The sequence below is a fragment of the Typopeltis vanoorti genome, chromosome 2 (genome assembly GCF_054136105.1).
Source record: "Typopeltis vanoorti isolate ZY-2024b chromosome 2, IOZ_Tvanoo_1.0, whole genome shotgun sequence".
Classification (NCBI taxonomy): Eukaryota; Metazoa; Arthropoda; class Arachnida; order Uropygi; family Thelyphonidae; genus Typopeltis; species Typopeltis vanoorti.
In genome coordinates, this window is record NC_143550.1 from 145,647,788 (window position 1) to 145,665,485 (window position 17,698).

Genomic DNA, 17,698 nt, shown 5'->3' on the forward strand with positions numbered 1-17,698 from the left:
CAACTTCCTATCTACTAAACTTCAAGATTTCTAGCGTAATATAATGGACGCTGGATATCTTATTCCACAAAAATGCATAACTTTACATTTACTAATATTGAACAGAAAGTCATTTTCACATGCCCAAAATACGACCTGTTCAAATCATTATGCAAGTGCTGCATATCAGTTGCATTACTGATCACCCTGCCTCACTTTTCATCATCAACCAACGCTGTATGTCTCCTGTTAAACACTTCCCAGTGTCGTTAATGTGAAGTTTGAATTGCAATGAATTAACAACTGATCTTGAAAGACGCTACTAGTCACCTTAATTCTTGCAGGCTCACATTCACCACATACCACGTTTTGATATCTGTGGTCAGCTATCTCCTCTAATTCAAACTATTAATTTATAATTCAATCCCATAATCCTCAAACTTATGCAAGTCTTCCATGCTGTAACTTGTCAAAATCCTTAGCAGAATTCAAAAGTATCATGGTTTATTCATCGCCTTCGTTCAACTCAGCAAAAACATTGTGATAAAATGTGAGAATGTCCTTCAGAGATGACTTTCCCTTATTAAACACATTCTGTCCATTGCAAAGTATAGATTATATCAATAGATAGAATCTATACTTTGTATGCGAGCTCTTACCAACTTACCATTTCTGTATGCGAGCTCTTACCACCTTTTTAAAATTTTCACCACCACTCCAAAGATACTGATAGGTGGATGGTTAAACACATCAGTTTTTGCATCACCCGTTAGAAATGGGATTATTGTGCATTCCTTCTATTCTTGCATAAGCTTGCCTGTTCTGAGCCTCTAATTATACAACCTAGTTAAAGGCATAACTAATTCAGTTCAATATTCATTTAGTATCCCTCCATCAGCCCTATTGCTGAATTCTTATTCAATACATGCAACAACTCTGCTCCTTCTCACCCACCAGACTTTCTTTATCCAGTGAAGAGATATTGAGAATTAATGTTGTGTACACCAGCTTGATGGCTTTCGGGGGTACAATGGACATTCATTAGTTGAACAATCTATTCTGCATCTATATATGTGGGGGGGGGAGGAATGTAGAAAAGGAAAAAGAACTTCATGAGACTGACTAACTCGCTTTCAATTGAAAAATCATTACAAAAGTTCGTGTCGAAACGGGAAGCACGCCTCACATAATATACTAGTGCCTGAACGTTTCGCGAAATGCAGGGATTTATATTCACGCAATTCAGTTAAAATTATATACATGACTAAAATAATAATAATAATAATAATAATAGCAATAATAATAAATATCTCCAAATTCACCTTTATGTAATTAAAATATTCTGACAATTTTTTTTAAACTTGTGTGTTAATCGATATCATAATTGAAGGTCACTGCCGTCTTTTGGACGGCGTATGGTCACTCAATACCTGATAAGTTTTGAGAGTGAACTTTCTGATGCAAAGACGATGCAAAGCCGCCATTCCATACAGAATTAGTAAGACAATCACAAACTCCGTGCCTATAGTAGGATTCTAACCCACAGCCTGTTGGTTGGAGAGCGGTAAACTATCTACTCGGACAACCATGTGGGCATCATAATTGATTGTGATGTAATAAGCTGATATTGTATATATAGAGTGACGGTGCGTCCTAGATTCCATGGAGTTGACAACGTAATAATAATAATTCTGTTAACATTGATTATGAAAATTGTTAATTAGCTATACATTAATGAAGATAATCATGAAATAAAAATAACAATAATTTTTATTATTTATCTTTTATCATGTGATTATAAGAAAAGTTTTCACGATAAAGAATTACCTTGATGGACCCGTGTTTCATTCAGGATTTCTCCATGAGTGCAGGTCACAAAGATGCCTATCCAACGATCTCGATCTTGAGCTTCTCTCTTCCATGTTATGTCCATAGATTTCGCCCATCTTGTAGGTGGTCTTCCTGGTTTTCTCTTTATTCTTGGTTGCCAATTCAGTATTCTCAACTTAATATGTTTAATTTTTTATATTTAATATTTAATAATTTATTAAATAAAGGCCTCGCCTGCTTCCTATAAGGGAATAAAAGGCGTTAGCTGATTTATTTATTTATTTATATTTTAATATTTAATCATTGACTTATAACTTTTAAGAAAACATAAGATGTCAACATTACGATCATTCAATGATGTATTATTTATTTATTTATTTATTTATTTATTTTAATGAATAAATAAGCTGCAGAGCTCTCTCTCTCTCTCTCTCTGTCTCTCTCAGTCCCATCAAAGAAGGACTCGAAGAGCGTTTTTAAAAGCTTTCCAACTGCAGGTGAGTTAGCCAGTCTGATACAGAGCTGAAAACGGTTTACTTCCCAGATACTCAGGTCTTTTATCCCTCAAAGTAGACAAACTGGCCAGAAGAGCACGTGCAGTTAACAGAGATAATATGCTAGTCTCGTGTCCTCATTTTCTTCGACTATCAAATTATCTAATAATCTCTTCCTCTCTCTCTCTCTCTCTCTCTCTCTCTCTCTCTCTCTCTCTCTCTCTCTCTCTTTCTCTCTCTTTGTTTCGATTGAAATAGGAGGAAGATATTTAAGAGAACATCAGAGAAGAGTTTTATATTACCTATGAAGTTAGAAGCAATTTAAAAATGGCAACCTTATTTTCAAAACCTTCTGCAAAATATGAACATGTATCGCTAGAAGTGGGAGTTAGGCAACCACAAAATAATTCAAGAGCAAGAATCATTAGATGTGGGCAGGTTAGGAAAAATTGCCATGCTTTCTCTCAGGAATGAATTTTGTCTAGGGATTAACTCAGTGATAAGCTGCCAAAATCATCAAGATTTAGGAAACAAGGTTTCCTAAATATTGATGATTTGATAGGGTTGTGACATATTATGTATTATATCTCTAAGAAGTGGAGTTGCATTGAGTCAGGAGGTTGTATTTAACAATAAAAATATGTTATATATTCTATTAAAATTCTTCTATTAAAATAGAAGCAACGCATTACTAATTAGTAATTTCCAAATGGCTTCTTGATATTCACTATAATCTTTGGTGTTGGATGCACGAACATTGGCACCTAACATGAATCGATATATTTTTATTCATGATTTAACAGATTGCATCGGCATCTGTCATGATAAATTTTTGGCCCTTTAATCACTTCTTTACAAATAATCTTCATCAACAAAACAACACTCTCTGCTTCTGCAGAACTGATTGCAAATGTGTTCATAATTTGCTTTGTTTTCTTATTGTTTCTGGATAATCAAGTTATTATTATTTAATGTTATCACCATCATCAAATTCCTGACGTACAGTTAGGGGGGGGGGGTACAGGATTTATGATAGTACTACATGAAAAGTTACATCAGTGTTTCCCAACGTGGGGTGTATGCCCCACAGGGGGACAATTTGAATATTTTGGGGACAGTTAGAAAATGATGTTGCATTCGTCATCGATAATTTATCGAGGATAAATTATCGATGTCGCAAACCCTGACTTTTTGAGATAAAAAAAACTAGTACAGCAGTCAACATAAAGACGTGGCGGCGTAAGTGTGTTAAGGTTAGATCGTAGCACCTGTCACTTCTGAAAAGTAGACAGTGCCAATTTAACTTTGTGCAGTTTTTGTTGTAGAAGCAACGAGGCAAGTTTGTTTAATTTTATTATGTATTGGCAATGCTTTTTATGATAGCAGGCGTTATTTTATGTAACATTTTTACATGTTGTTAGTTTTCTGGTTACCCAAAATTTGCGCTACTATAAATTTGAGTAAAATGAACACTTTGCCATAATTGTATTAGGTTCATTTCACAGTTCAAAACATAAACATAATCTCTCATATTTCGTTGTTTCTTTTTCTCTGCTTGTGACAGTAGGCTTTTAAAATTTTACTCTTTTATTATTTTAACTTTTTATTTATTATATGTGTTTTGTAGTAGTATAAATACATGTTATACGCCATTAATTTCCTTGTATGCGTACAGTATACTTTATAAATAGACTTACCATAAAAAATTTTTATCAAACCGGGAAATTTTTGAGAGTTTGCTCAAAACAGAAAGTAACGCCTTCTACGTTAAGTACTTATGATTCAAAAGGCTAAATAACGGAGTGGTTAACAAAAAACATTTCGTAGTAATAATTTTTAATTACTCTTAACTGAACATAACTTATTATTAAAAAATTATTAATATTTAGCACTAGCGTGAACTTTCTTTAAAAATTCTTTGTTATTTTTAATCGCGTCGAAAAATTCACTACAATTTTGTTCACTATTAAGTTTGCAGCGCAATACAGCTTTTACTGTTGATTCAGCCATTCTACCTCTTTCTTCAGACCATATGTTATTCATTATTGAGAATATCCCTTCAACAGGTGAAGATGTGCCTGGCAGGTTGAAAATGTATTCTATAATTTGGACTAGATTGGACAATGAAACGTTCTTTTCTTTGAAATGACTGAATAGTTGTATCCATTTTTCTTCGCAACTTGAATTTTTCAAAATGTCATAGTTTGCCGACTAAAAAGCTTTTGCAATAACCACTTCATCAAGCAGTTCATCCATGTTTATTGCATTATTTGCATCCATTATTTTCCACTATTCTAAAAAGCTTTTTTGCTTCTTGAGATTTATTATCATGCCTTTCCTCAAGATTTGTTTTTAATTTTCCAAGTTCAATGACCATATCTGTTGCACTCGCTTTTGTACTTTCCATAATCAAGATAGATTTGTTAAACAATTTGAGTTGCCCGTGCACAAACCACAAATACATTTCACCACAATCATTATCAAATAACTGTTTTATCATCACCAGACAGTGTTCCTGTGAAATAAAATATGATTTCAGTCCCTCATGGATTTCAAGTATTCTGTCAATAGCTGGAAGTAGAGAAAGAAAACAAGTGTTGCCATGTTGAAGAACCTTTTTATACTCTACATCTACAAATTCACAGAACGCTTTTAGTTGAGTGACTCGAACAGTATAAATGTGGAAATATTTATAAATTTTGACTACTAAAGCTTCTATTTCAATTGGTAGAACATCAACTGCAGTTTGAAGACAGTTGTGAACGATGTGAGCACTGCAACCAGTGCCCACAATATTTCTTCCTAGTTCCTACTTCAATCGACTGTAAATATTGTTTTCTCCTCTCCGTTTTACACTCCGAAAATTGGTATTGCAGTTATCTCCACAAAATCCAATGATTTTTTGTTATATTATGAGTTTTCACAACTGACATTAAATGGTTTGTCAGTATTTCTGCAGTTTCACCGGGAACTCATTGAAAGTCTAAAAGTTTAACTTTTATTCCACAATCTGGTGCAAAATACCGCACAACACATGGAACAGTTTTAATTTCTTTCCTACTATCGTCACAAATTTGTTTTGTTTAAATCTTCACAAAGTTGCTGAAACAACAGTGGCTCAATCACATTAACAATGACAGCTTCACATTTTGTTCTACCCAGTCTAAACTTTGTTTCAAAAAGCTTTGATATCAATTTAGATGAACAAGCTGAGATTGTGAATAGCAACGTGAAATGCAAAAGTTGCTTCTTTAGCAGCTATTAAAAATTCTTTGTCACTTGGATCGGCACCTTTAAAATATGACAATATCTTTCAGGAAGTTCCTGCCGCTGCTAGACTAGCCTTATGTTTCGCACATGTCAAAAGTGATTTTTTATGTCCGAACGCCCAACATGAGCCACAGAAAATTCTGAAGAGCACTGTTCACATTTCACTTTGTCAATATGACCACAAATTTTTTTTCAAAAACGGATAATCCTTTTTTAATTCATCCGTAAACACGCAGTTTCGTTTTGGCATTTTGGAGTTAAATTAATTTAATGAAATAAAAAATTCACAAACAACACGCCTAAAAGAAAAACTGACTCGCAATCTAAATTCAACTGAGATTGCGCATGCTCAACAATGACTTGCGACGCAGCGTACAGGCCAGAGTCAAAATGGGGTATTCGTGTTGCCTAATCGCCATTTTCCGAGGCTGCACTTTTTGTACTGCGTGTATATTCTGCACTTTTAAATTTTTACCAAATAACCGGGACAAAATGACAAACTGGCCTGGACCATACCTTCAAACCGAGACAGTCCCGGTCAAACCGGGACGTATGGTAAGCCTATTTATAAACCTATTATTTTTTTCCTCTCAGTTGCTAACCCATGCATAAAGTCAGTAATACAAGCAAGAAAAACGTTCGTCAGTATTCAGATGAGTATTTGAAGTTCGGTTTCATACTCGCTCCTCGGGATGAACGGACACCATTCTGTCTATTGTGCGAACACTATTTGACCAACGAATCAATGAAAAAAGGTTGTCTCGAAGCATATTTGAAGGCGAAACATAGCGCTTATGTGAACTATGATTTGAACCAATTCAAGTCTCTAAAGAAGAAGTTTGAGAAAAGATCAATAGATTCATTGTTCTCTGTACGAACTGCTACCCAAAATCGTACTCTTGAAGCTAGTTATGACATTTTTCTGCTCATAACTAAATCAGGAAAAAATCATATTATAGGGGAGTATTTAATTAAGCCAGCAATATCAACTTTTCTCAAAACAGTTCTGGAGAAAGATGACAAAGATATCAAAGGAATGCCACTGAGCAATAACACTGATAGCAAAAGAATAGATGAGAAGGCTATAAAGTTGTGGAAATGTAAAATCTTTCATGATATGTGACTTCGTAACTTATCTTGTTCGTTTTTACATGTTTACAAGTTTTGTTTAGGAGAATGTACTTGGATAAATGTTAAATTTTGACTGAAATAATCTTTTCAGTAAAATAATCTTGTAATGAGTCTTAGTTAAAATGATGTTGATCATGACATCATCATGTAACGATATTAATTAATGTTAAATCAGTAAGTCTAATTGTAAAACTGGTGAAAAATTCCAGGAATTGTCATGGATGAAAATTTCCAAAGACGCGCGAAGAATGACGTCATCATGTGCAAAGGCCAATGACGTCAGTGAAGAATTCTAAGGATTGTCATGGACAGAGAATATTCTCATGAACTTAACTTGGTCTTCGCATCTCTACTGAACACACTCTGACTGCTAATTCTTATCTGCGGAATATGATTATGATGTCTTATAATATAAGATGAAATATTTACATAACAAAAAAGTTATTTATTGTGACATACGTGTTATTCTATTATTGGGATACAAAAAATCTCCCATAAAAAATGACATACATCACCACTAACAGACACCAAAACCAGATCTTTTTTTCATGACAGAACCTCAGCATCTGTCACAACTACAGTCCACTTAACCTCAACTGTCCCAAGCACATACTTCATGGCACATTCTGTAAAAATGGAGAATATGTGCTTTTGTGAAATATGATATCTTCTGCCAAAGGCTATCCAACTTATAATCCCAGTTTTCGATCTGCTCTGGCCCAAGAATTCTTTATCTCACTGTACAGCCTTCATTTGCTGCCTTTACCTTAACTCTGACAATCTTGCTGCCCTTTTTGACTACCTATCACTAAATATTGATTTCTTACAAACTAATGACCCAAATTGTGAGATTATCCTCTTTGTATACTTTAACGTTCATAACACAAACTGGTTTCCCTACTCTAACTTCACAGATCAAATTTGTAGGAAGCTGAATCATTTGCCAAAACTCGTGACAAAACAAATAGTTAATCTACCAACCAGAATACCAGATAATTCTCATAGTTCTATCACCGTTCTTGACCTTTTCTTAACCGTAGACAACTCTGACTACAATCTTATACAAGTCTTTTCTACAGTTCGTCCTCTGCCCAGCCAATCTCAGATTCGTACAGGGATAACCTCTGGAATATTTATGCTGGTTTTTTATGGTTAGATTACTGCTTTCGCTCTCATGAACTAAACACCTGAGTAGTATGGGAGCCACTAGTGACCAGATCAAGATCAAGATAAGATAAGGAATCGTGACGTGATTGGTTGATGACGTCATTGTGTGCATGGCTTCATGGGTGTGGAATGTTTAGAATTTCCGTGTGGGCAAGTGTGTCACTGGCTTCAGTTGTTGTGTTTTGGTTCGCGTATGGGATTATGGGTGATGGTAGAGATAAGGATTCGTGTTGTGTGGTGTGTGTTGTTTTCAGATGTAGATAAGTGACGTCATTTGTTATTTGTAAATAAATGTCGTCATTTGTAAATAAGTGACGTTGTTGTTTTGAATGGAAAGGATGATATTAGTGGATAAGAAATCGTGTCGTGATTGGTGGGACACTTTAAACCAGATCAAGATCAAGATAAGATAAGGAAATGTGACGTGAATATTTGTTGTTAGTTGTAAATAAGTGACGTTATTGTTTTGAATGGGAAGGATGATTTTAGTGGTTAAGTAATCGTCTCGTGATTGGTGGGACACTTCTGACAAGATCAAGATAACATTAGGATTCGTGACGTGAATGTTTGTTGTTATTGAGTTTGGAATGATAATTTAATTTAACTATATTCTATGTCACACAAACATACAGTTTTTTTTTCTTCTGTAGATGGTTGTACTAATTTTCCAATACATTTTGGGTATTTCTTTCCTGTTAAAGTGTGGGAATTCTTAGAGAAAGTCGTGATGGCTCTCGTGTTTCGATCTTTTCTGAATAATTAATTATATACTTAAAGTACCTGTCCTTAAACACACACACACACACACACACACACATACACATACACATTAGACATAAAAAATCGCTAATGTGTCCATGTTGATACTCTAATATATAACATATGATTATTCTTATGGAAAAAAAAAAAACTATTCAGTTTTGATTTTTTGATTTTTCTCTTCCTTTGGCAAGTAATATATGATATTTGCATGTTGATTCTATCATCCAATTTCTTAGTTTGTCCAAAGATAGTGAACCAATTTCCCACTTCAGCTGATGGTTATATTTTATTAACCAAGAATTCTGTTTTTTAACTCTTTCAGGTAATTCTTTCCAACTACAAGGTGATTTTGTCACTGCATATCTTACACTAATTCCATCAGAAATACAAATTTCTTTAGGAAATAAATTTGAACTCTTGTTCAACAAAAATTGTACATCAATTATCCCAATGATAGCTGAAAATTCATATTTTTCACCCACTGTCGATTTTTCATAATCGTTTTCCTTCATTCTTCTTCTTCGATTACTTCATATGGCACCACAAATAAATAGTTATTTATTATTATTTCACTGATTATTAGCTCTGATCGTTTACTTTATGGTAACATTCATTTAAAAATTCTAAACAATTAGAACTTTTCACAAAGAAACTTTCAAAGAATTTGTGGCTCACCCATTATTTTTGCATTACCAAACACAAATCACAAAACAGCAGCTGCAGTAGTCCAAAGTCACTCGACTCTCTGGTATTTTCTTATAGTACTGTTTCTTGGTTACATTACATCAAAATAGCTGGTCACGCAAAAGAATTTTTAAATCAGATACCATGGTAACCACACTTCCATACGTTTGATATTGTGTCAGTCTGGAAATGACCCCATGCCTCACTAAACATTCTGTGTATTCTTTTGTCAGCAAATATACACAAACAGTTTTTGTAAAATGTTCGTAAATGTCCCAAAATAAAGAATCTTTATCGAATTGGATAAAATCTTGAAAGTCTAATTTTACCATTGATGAATTTAAATGTTGAGCGATAATTTTTCCCATTAAACGGACAGATGGTAATTCAGTTTCCAAAAATAGTAAATGATTATCAATGTCGTACATTTTTGTTGAAAATCTCTCAGCTTCTTCACAACTAATAGAAAAAACCTTACTTCCATCAGCTCCTGTATCATCAAGTATTAGTTCCCCATCTTGGCATTTCAGAATATAACAATCACCGAGGTCCATTTCGTAGTCAACTCTTCTTTGCAAGTAGCCAAGGATATCAGACCACTTCCTGCGTAATTTTTCCCAAGTGATCCGGGATAAATACATCACAATGTACGTGTCTTCTAAAATAATAATTGGTTTCCATCCTTTTAGAGCTAGGTGAAGAGTTTTGTCTCGTGCTATTTTCCTGAAGAAAGAAAATTTCAATGACTTTTGTGGCTCACCCATTATTTTACTTTACTTTACTTTCCTGGATACCAATCACCACAACACAATACGATAACTTCACAGGATGAACGAATTGTCGTAACTGCAAAGACACTTGACTCGTTTATTTTTCCTTATAGTACTGTTTACCTGACCTTAACCCTGACCGTTCCTTCCAAAATGAAACTTTTGTGCAGATGATTCACGGACATGTTTCTACATGTTGTTGGATAAACCATGATGACAATGACGGATGTGTGTCACCCTGGGAAAATTCCAAGATATCTTATCTCAAAAACATCACCCACAATTCCATAGCCAAACAAAACATGACAACAATGTCGTTATGTGTTTGGATATTTCTGGGGAACATATGTCTCTCATACTGTGATATCACAGAGGGTGACAGATGTCTTCCCTGCAATGCTCCCCCACCTAACCCCATCACCCTAGTCTCTCACAATCCCCTCTCCTCCAGAAGATGTCTGCTCAGCCTAGTGGAGATGAGCGAGCTCATCATTTGCAGATATCTTTTAGTGATGTCACCTCCAATTGATACTAATAACTTTTTTGGGAAAAAAAAATTTTAAAAACTGGTTTTTTATGATAACTTTTTAGGAAAAAACGCATTTTTTATGAAAACTTTTTTGGAAAAAAAAATAAAAAAACGCGTTTATTTTTTTTCTTTTATTTTAAAAGTCTTATTTGTTCATGCAAGCCCTCAAATATATCAAGAATCTGTCAACTCTTGGAAGCAAAAAAAAAAAAAATCGAGTATTATTTTAATAACCAGAATTTTAGTGCAGAAGATTTCACCTGAAATTACAATACTGCTAGAATTTGGTTATTTTACAGAGCCATTAGATATTTTAAACCAACACGTTACTACACACACACATACTATTTTTCACCTAGGTACAACAAGTTGGCGACCGGATAAGAGAGAGATATCTTTAAGATACGACTTCTGAAATCTACGTCTACTTCTACTAAATCTACTAAATCTACTTCTGAAATCTGAAATTCGTGAGAAATCTACAGTGTTGGAAAATAAATTCACATTTTATTTATTCGTTAATTTTGCTCAGTTATTCTGTTAGAATATGTAATTAAACTGATTTTTAAAAGTAAAATACAGAAAATAGCCATTCAATTTGAAAAAAAAAAAATAATAATTTCACTTGTCAGAATTCCATACCTTAACAGCACTCGGAATTCGAAACAGGAAATTACACTTACCCTAAACAAAAAGGTGCATAGACTTTCCTACCAAGCTTAGGAAACATAGCATGAGCAACTGTGGGAAGGAATTAAACAGAGAACGAACCAATCGGATAGTAATCTAAATTAAATATTCAACTAAGTCTCATATACTTTATATATATTTATTAATTCTGCTCAGTTATTCTGTTAGAATATGACCTGTAAAAGTAAAATACAGAAAATAACCAATCAATTTGAAAAAAAAAAATAATAATTTCACTTGTCTGAATTCCATACTCTAACAGCAATCGGAATTCGAAACCGGAAATAACACTTACCCTAAACAAAACAGCGCATAGAGCTTCCTACCGAGGATGGACACCCTTGGGAAAGATTAATACAGAGAACCAAACGGATACTAAAGTAAATTAAGTAGTCCACTAGCTTTTCTGGTTATTTACAGAAATATCTATCAACTCCTATGTTTTGTGTGTTTTGTGGTGTGAATATATGTTAGCCACAGTAAGCTATAATGAAAAAGTGAAATGTTCTTTTCAGATTTGTGTTTGTGTTCTGTGAATACATGTTAATCAACAATTGGAATATTCAGAAAACCTACTGTAAAAGACTTAATGAGAAATATTCAGTGTTGGAAAATAAATTCCCAATTTACGGATGTGACTCATGTCATCCCCTTTGAAGAAAAGCGCTCGCTGGGGGATATTGCAATGACGAAACCTCACCATCTACGCTCCGTAATCTAAAGGACGAAGTAACTAGTTCAGGTTACAGTATTTACAGAAATTTCATTCTTTGTGGTTTTTGTGTTTGTGTTGTGTTGTGGATATAAAATTGAACTATTTTGGAATAATCGAATTTCGAAGAGTCATCTGGAAAGCTGTAAGTACTTTTTTAACTTAAACATAACTGATCGCATGTTGTTTGGTAAGCGTAATTCTAATACTGAATAGTTTTTTTTTTTTCCATAAGAATAATCATATGTTATATATTAGAGTATCAACATGGACACATTAGCGATTTTTTATGTCTAATGTGTATGTGTGTGTGTGTGTGTGTGTGTGTGTGTGTGTGTGTGTGTGTGTGTGTGTGTGTTTAAGGACAGGTACTTTAAGTATATAATTAATTATTCAGAAAAGATCGAAACACGAGAGCCATCACGACTTTCTCTAAGAATTCCCACACTTTAACAGGAAAGAAATACCCAAAATGTATTGGAAAATTAGTACAACCGTCTAGAGAAGAAAAAAAAACTGTATGTTTGTGTGACATAGAATATAATTAAATTAAATTATCATTCCAAACTCAATAACAACAAACATTCACGTCACGAATCCTAATGTTATCTTGATCTTGTCAGAAGTGTCCCACCAATCACGAGACGATTACTTAACCACTAAAATCATCCTTCCCATTCAAAACAATAACGTCACTTATTTACAACTAACAACAAATATTCACGTCACATTTCCTTATCTTATCTTGATCTTGATCTGGTTTAAAGTGTCCCACCAATCACGACACGATTTCTTATCCACTAATATCATCCTTTCCATTCAAAACAACAACGTCACTTATTTACAAATGACGACATTTATTTACAAATAACAAATGACGTCACTTATCTACATCTGAAAACAACACACACCCACAACACGAATCCTTATCTCTACCATCACCCATAATCCCATACGCGAACCAAAACACAACAACTGAAGCCAGTGACACACTTGCCCACACGGAAATTCCAAACATTCCACACCCATGAAGCCATGCACACAATGACGTCATCAACCAATCACGTCACGATTCCTTATCTTATCTTGATCTTGATCTGGTCAATAGTGTCTCCCATACTACTCACCTGCACTGAAATAATCCTCACTGGAATGAGAACCTTCATTCTCCACTCCACTGCAAACGCATGAGCTGAATTCAAGCTCTGGTTCTCAAAAAAAAAAAAAAAAGCCTCTGCCGTCCATGATAAAAATCCATTTTACATTCAGTGGCATAAATTCGAAAGTCCAGCTTACACAACAGCTAGAAACATGTGTAAAAAAGTTATCGACGATTCCACAGCAGACTTCGTAAGAATAAAATGCAATAAACTCTCCTCTTGTTGAGTGTAACTTTTTCCCTTCCATGTTGCCACCTCTCTTGCATCCTGCTGGCACTATGGTAACCTCACGCAAGGAAAAGCAGACCTCCTGGCATCAGTTTTTTCCCTACAACTGCTGTCTGGACGAGCCAATAAAATAACCTCCCATACTTCTACAAACTCTCCACTGCATGCCTCCTCTGAACTTTCGCCAAAAGAACATCAGAAAAACTTTCATTCTAGAATATATATATATCCTGGTCCATATATATATATATATATATATATATATATATATATATCCTGGTCCATATATATATATATATCCTGGTCTAGATGGTATTCCTCTGATAGCGCTCCAGAATTGACACCCATCCTGTATCGTCTATATAAACTTTCATGTTCTACTGGCATCTACCCAACAGCATGGAAGCAAGCCCACATCCAATCTGTACCCAAAAAGGGAGACAATAGTATCCAACCTCAATACTTTCAAAAGTGATGGAGAAGGTTTTCAATAACCAGCTTCTTCATTACCTGGAGACTCATCAGTTAATTAGTGATCACCAATATGGATTCTGCCATTCTCGTTCTACAGCCAACCTCTCTTGCATCCTGCTAGCTAATTTTACCTCTTTGAAATGAAGCCATGGCAAGATTTGGAGAAACTCATGTTATTGCACTTGATATTTCTAAGGTATTTGATCGTGTCTGGCGCCGAGGCCTCCTGAACAAACTACCCTCTTATGGCCTCTCTTCTACATTCTGTGATTAGATTGTCAGCTTCCTCACTGGCCGTTCATTGTGTGTCATGGTAGATGGCTTTCTCTCATTAGATTTCCACATCAAAGCTGGAGTGCCTCAGGGTTCTGTGCTCTCACCCACGCTCTTCCTCCTTTACATCAATGACCCTTTCTCTAGCTTCAAATCCTATTCACAGCTTCGCCAATGAACAGTACTCATCATTCGATAAACCCTGCAATACTCTAATGTTAGATGTCTCAAGATCTTCCATAACCAGTAACTTGAACACTAACCTCTTGAATATCCTGAAATGGGATGAAGACAACAGTAAATTTCAATGCCAAAAAACTCAAGCTTTTTGCTTCTTGGATTGACTGTCACATCCAGGTGTTGGCCAGTATCACGTCCTGGTACAAATATATTACTCATAGCCTCATTAACCTTTAAAAAGCTTGGTGTTCTTTGCCATTCTAAACATTACTTCTCTTCCTCTCATCTCCTAACACTCTATAAGTCTCAGATACGTTCAATCTTCGGAAGAGGATAATCCGCTTAATAGACGATCCTTCCCTCGCAGACTCTCTTCAGTTACTTTATCATAGGCGCTCTGTTTCAGCGTTATGTCTGTTCTCTGTTCTATAGGGTTCTTTCATGGACATCGCTCCTCTGAATTGGCGGCTACCATTCCTCCACTTTCTTCTAACCACAGAAGAACTAGAGCAGCCACTGTCCAACATCCATATGCTATGCTGTCCAACTTCGAACACACCGAACTAATTTCTTATCATTATTCTTCCTCCACCTCTATTCTTTGGAACAATCTCCCTCATACTGTTTTTCCCTCCGAGCACAACCTCCCACTCGTTAAGAAACATATCAACAGACTTCGTTTTTCCCTTAATTACTTCCCACCCATGGTGTTATAGGTCAAAAGGTCTATAACACTATAGTGCTATGTGTGGGCAGTTTCATGCGTGGGGTGAACATAATAATAATAATAATAATAATAATAATAATAATAATAATAATAATAATAACGCGATATTTTCTATGTCGCGGAATGATACGAAATAATACATCCTCCCTGGTGTGATTTTGAAGAAAGGTGACTTACTGTTACGAGTATTGCTGAGAATTACAGTGAACGAAACAGACGTACGATTGAAGGCGTGAGGAGGAATAGAAATACACTCGAGACAATTGTTATGTGGGATGATAGATTTTAAAAGGTGATCAAATTAAAAAAAAAAAAAAAACGAAATGGAAATATTAGGAGAATCTTGCGCAAAATCAAGTATATCAATTAAAAAAAAATACACTTCTCTTAAAAAGATCTTCGAATTAAAGAAAAGAAAATGAAAATATTACTGATATGCATTTGATTGAGAACCATCATTCAGTAAGGAAAATTTCGAAACTTGCTGATAACTGGCATTTATATATTTTTTTAATCTAGATTTCTGTTTTTACACAAAAATAATTTAAAAACGTTTTATTATAAAGTTTCATCAAAATATATCTGAATATAGCTTAACTACTTACTGCTATTGCAGTGCAAAATTATGCATATCAATGAAACTAGAGTTATATTTGTACCATTTTTGGGGGGGGGGGGAATCTAGAGCCGATACAACGATTCACAATATACATCAGCAGCGATCTTAATGATATCCTCTTTCTAGTTTTAATTGTGTTTCATTTCGTAGGAGTAAAGTTTGCTCGAAAATGTATGACAGCCAAGAGATCTAAATGATAACTGGAATGGACTAATCAGTTACCTAGAGTTCGTGATTAGGTGGATTTGGGGTGCGGTCATGTCTTTTAAAGTCCGACGGCTTTATGTAGTTTTTTTTTTACACAAATAAATAAATCATCTAATCCTTTCTATTCCACAAAGGGAGTAGATGGCACTCACTCTCTTTAGCCCTACCTTTCTTGGAAATCTAATTAACTGGTAAACCTGGTATTCTTCCTGTCACCGTCGTCTATTCTGCTGATCCGGTAAGAGGGATGTTTCTAATCGTGTTTATTTATATGTATTTGTCCGTGTTTGCGCCAAAGATCGACTTGCTCTGAAATTAAGTGCGAAAAAAAAAAAAAAAAGAAAAAAAGAGGCCTATATAAAGTTCATCTAGGCGTTAACTAGAATTGAAAATATAAGTCTGCATATCTAGGGTCATTTCGAAAGTCACCACGAGAGGACTCTCGTTGCATTGCTCAATATAAGCATGCCATATGTCGTTCTTATTTTCTTTAATAATAAAGCCAAACACGCTGTGAGCTATTACCTTGGAATATTATTATCATTCATAATTTATTATTCTAAATATTATTATTTCTGCCAATGAAGCGAAATTTGCGTTGCGATATTTACTATATTATTATTAGGATGCAGAACAATAAATATCAAAGCAGAGTCAAAAAGAACTCTTCAGATCTCTCCCTCCTAATTCACTAGAGAAATTTTGTCTCAAGCAATAATTTCACTATTTTTCTTTTAGTAACGTTCTAGTATCCGAAATGATTGGCTAGCTGACAACTCTCATTTCTCATACCCTCCAGATAACAGTAATTTTGATTGATTTATGATAAAAACTGTTATTTAGTAAAATATTTAAACTTCAATGACTGTAGAAATCTGAGACATGCATGCAGACTATCAGTCTGCGCCATACTCCATTCAGACAGTTATTTCATCTACCATATTGATTATTGCAGGTCAGTGACGTGCACTGTATTTTCCTTACGGTGCAAACTTACTTTTCCCAGTTGAAACTTCTTTTTTTTTCTTCTTTTTGTTTTAAGTTTGAAAGAATTTGAAATTTTTTTTTATAAAAAGAGACTTTTGTGTTACTAACAGATGTACCGATATATTTGAATGATAATTCAAATATATCGGTACATCTGTTAGTAACTATAAATCAATATCAAAGCTATATGATATTCATTTAATATCATATAGCTATGATATTATATGAGATAATTATTTCACATGATTTTATTTATCCCGCCCACGAAAGGTTGAAAACTTATCGTACACATTAGTACTGTAGGTTAAACGTTAAATAATCCAGAAACTCTCTAGAGACCCAACATGGAACTTTTTCAAGCTTCGCACCTCCAAGAAGTAGGATGGTAATCGATGCAATTAATCTGCACCATCGACATTATAACAATATATTTCTTATTTTAAATCGACAAATACAAACAAACTTTAAGTGTCAACAATTAATAATCCACTGAGTATTTGTACAATATTTTCTGCTATTACCCAGTCGTTACATTTGATTGAAACTTTTTCTCATCCATTTGATGATGAGTGATCAGATCAGTTAAATGTTACGATCATAACTTCTTTTATTTAGTTTATGTTAATTAAATTTCAATAAATAGTACCATCTCTCTTCATTGGTTTTCTGAATTATGTGATATCAAGCGATATTAGGATTTTTTCTCTCCCTCTCTTTATCTCTCTCTCTCTCTCTCTCTCTCTCTCTCTCTCTAATCGATCACTACACCTCTATTTTGGTGCTGATCTTACGGCAGAGAGAGAGAGAGAGAGTAAAAGGACAGTA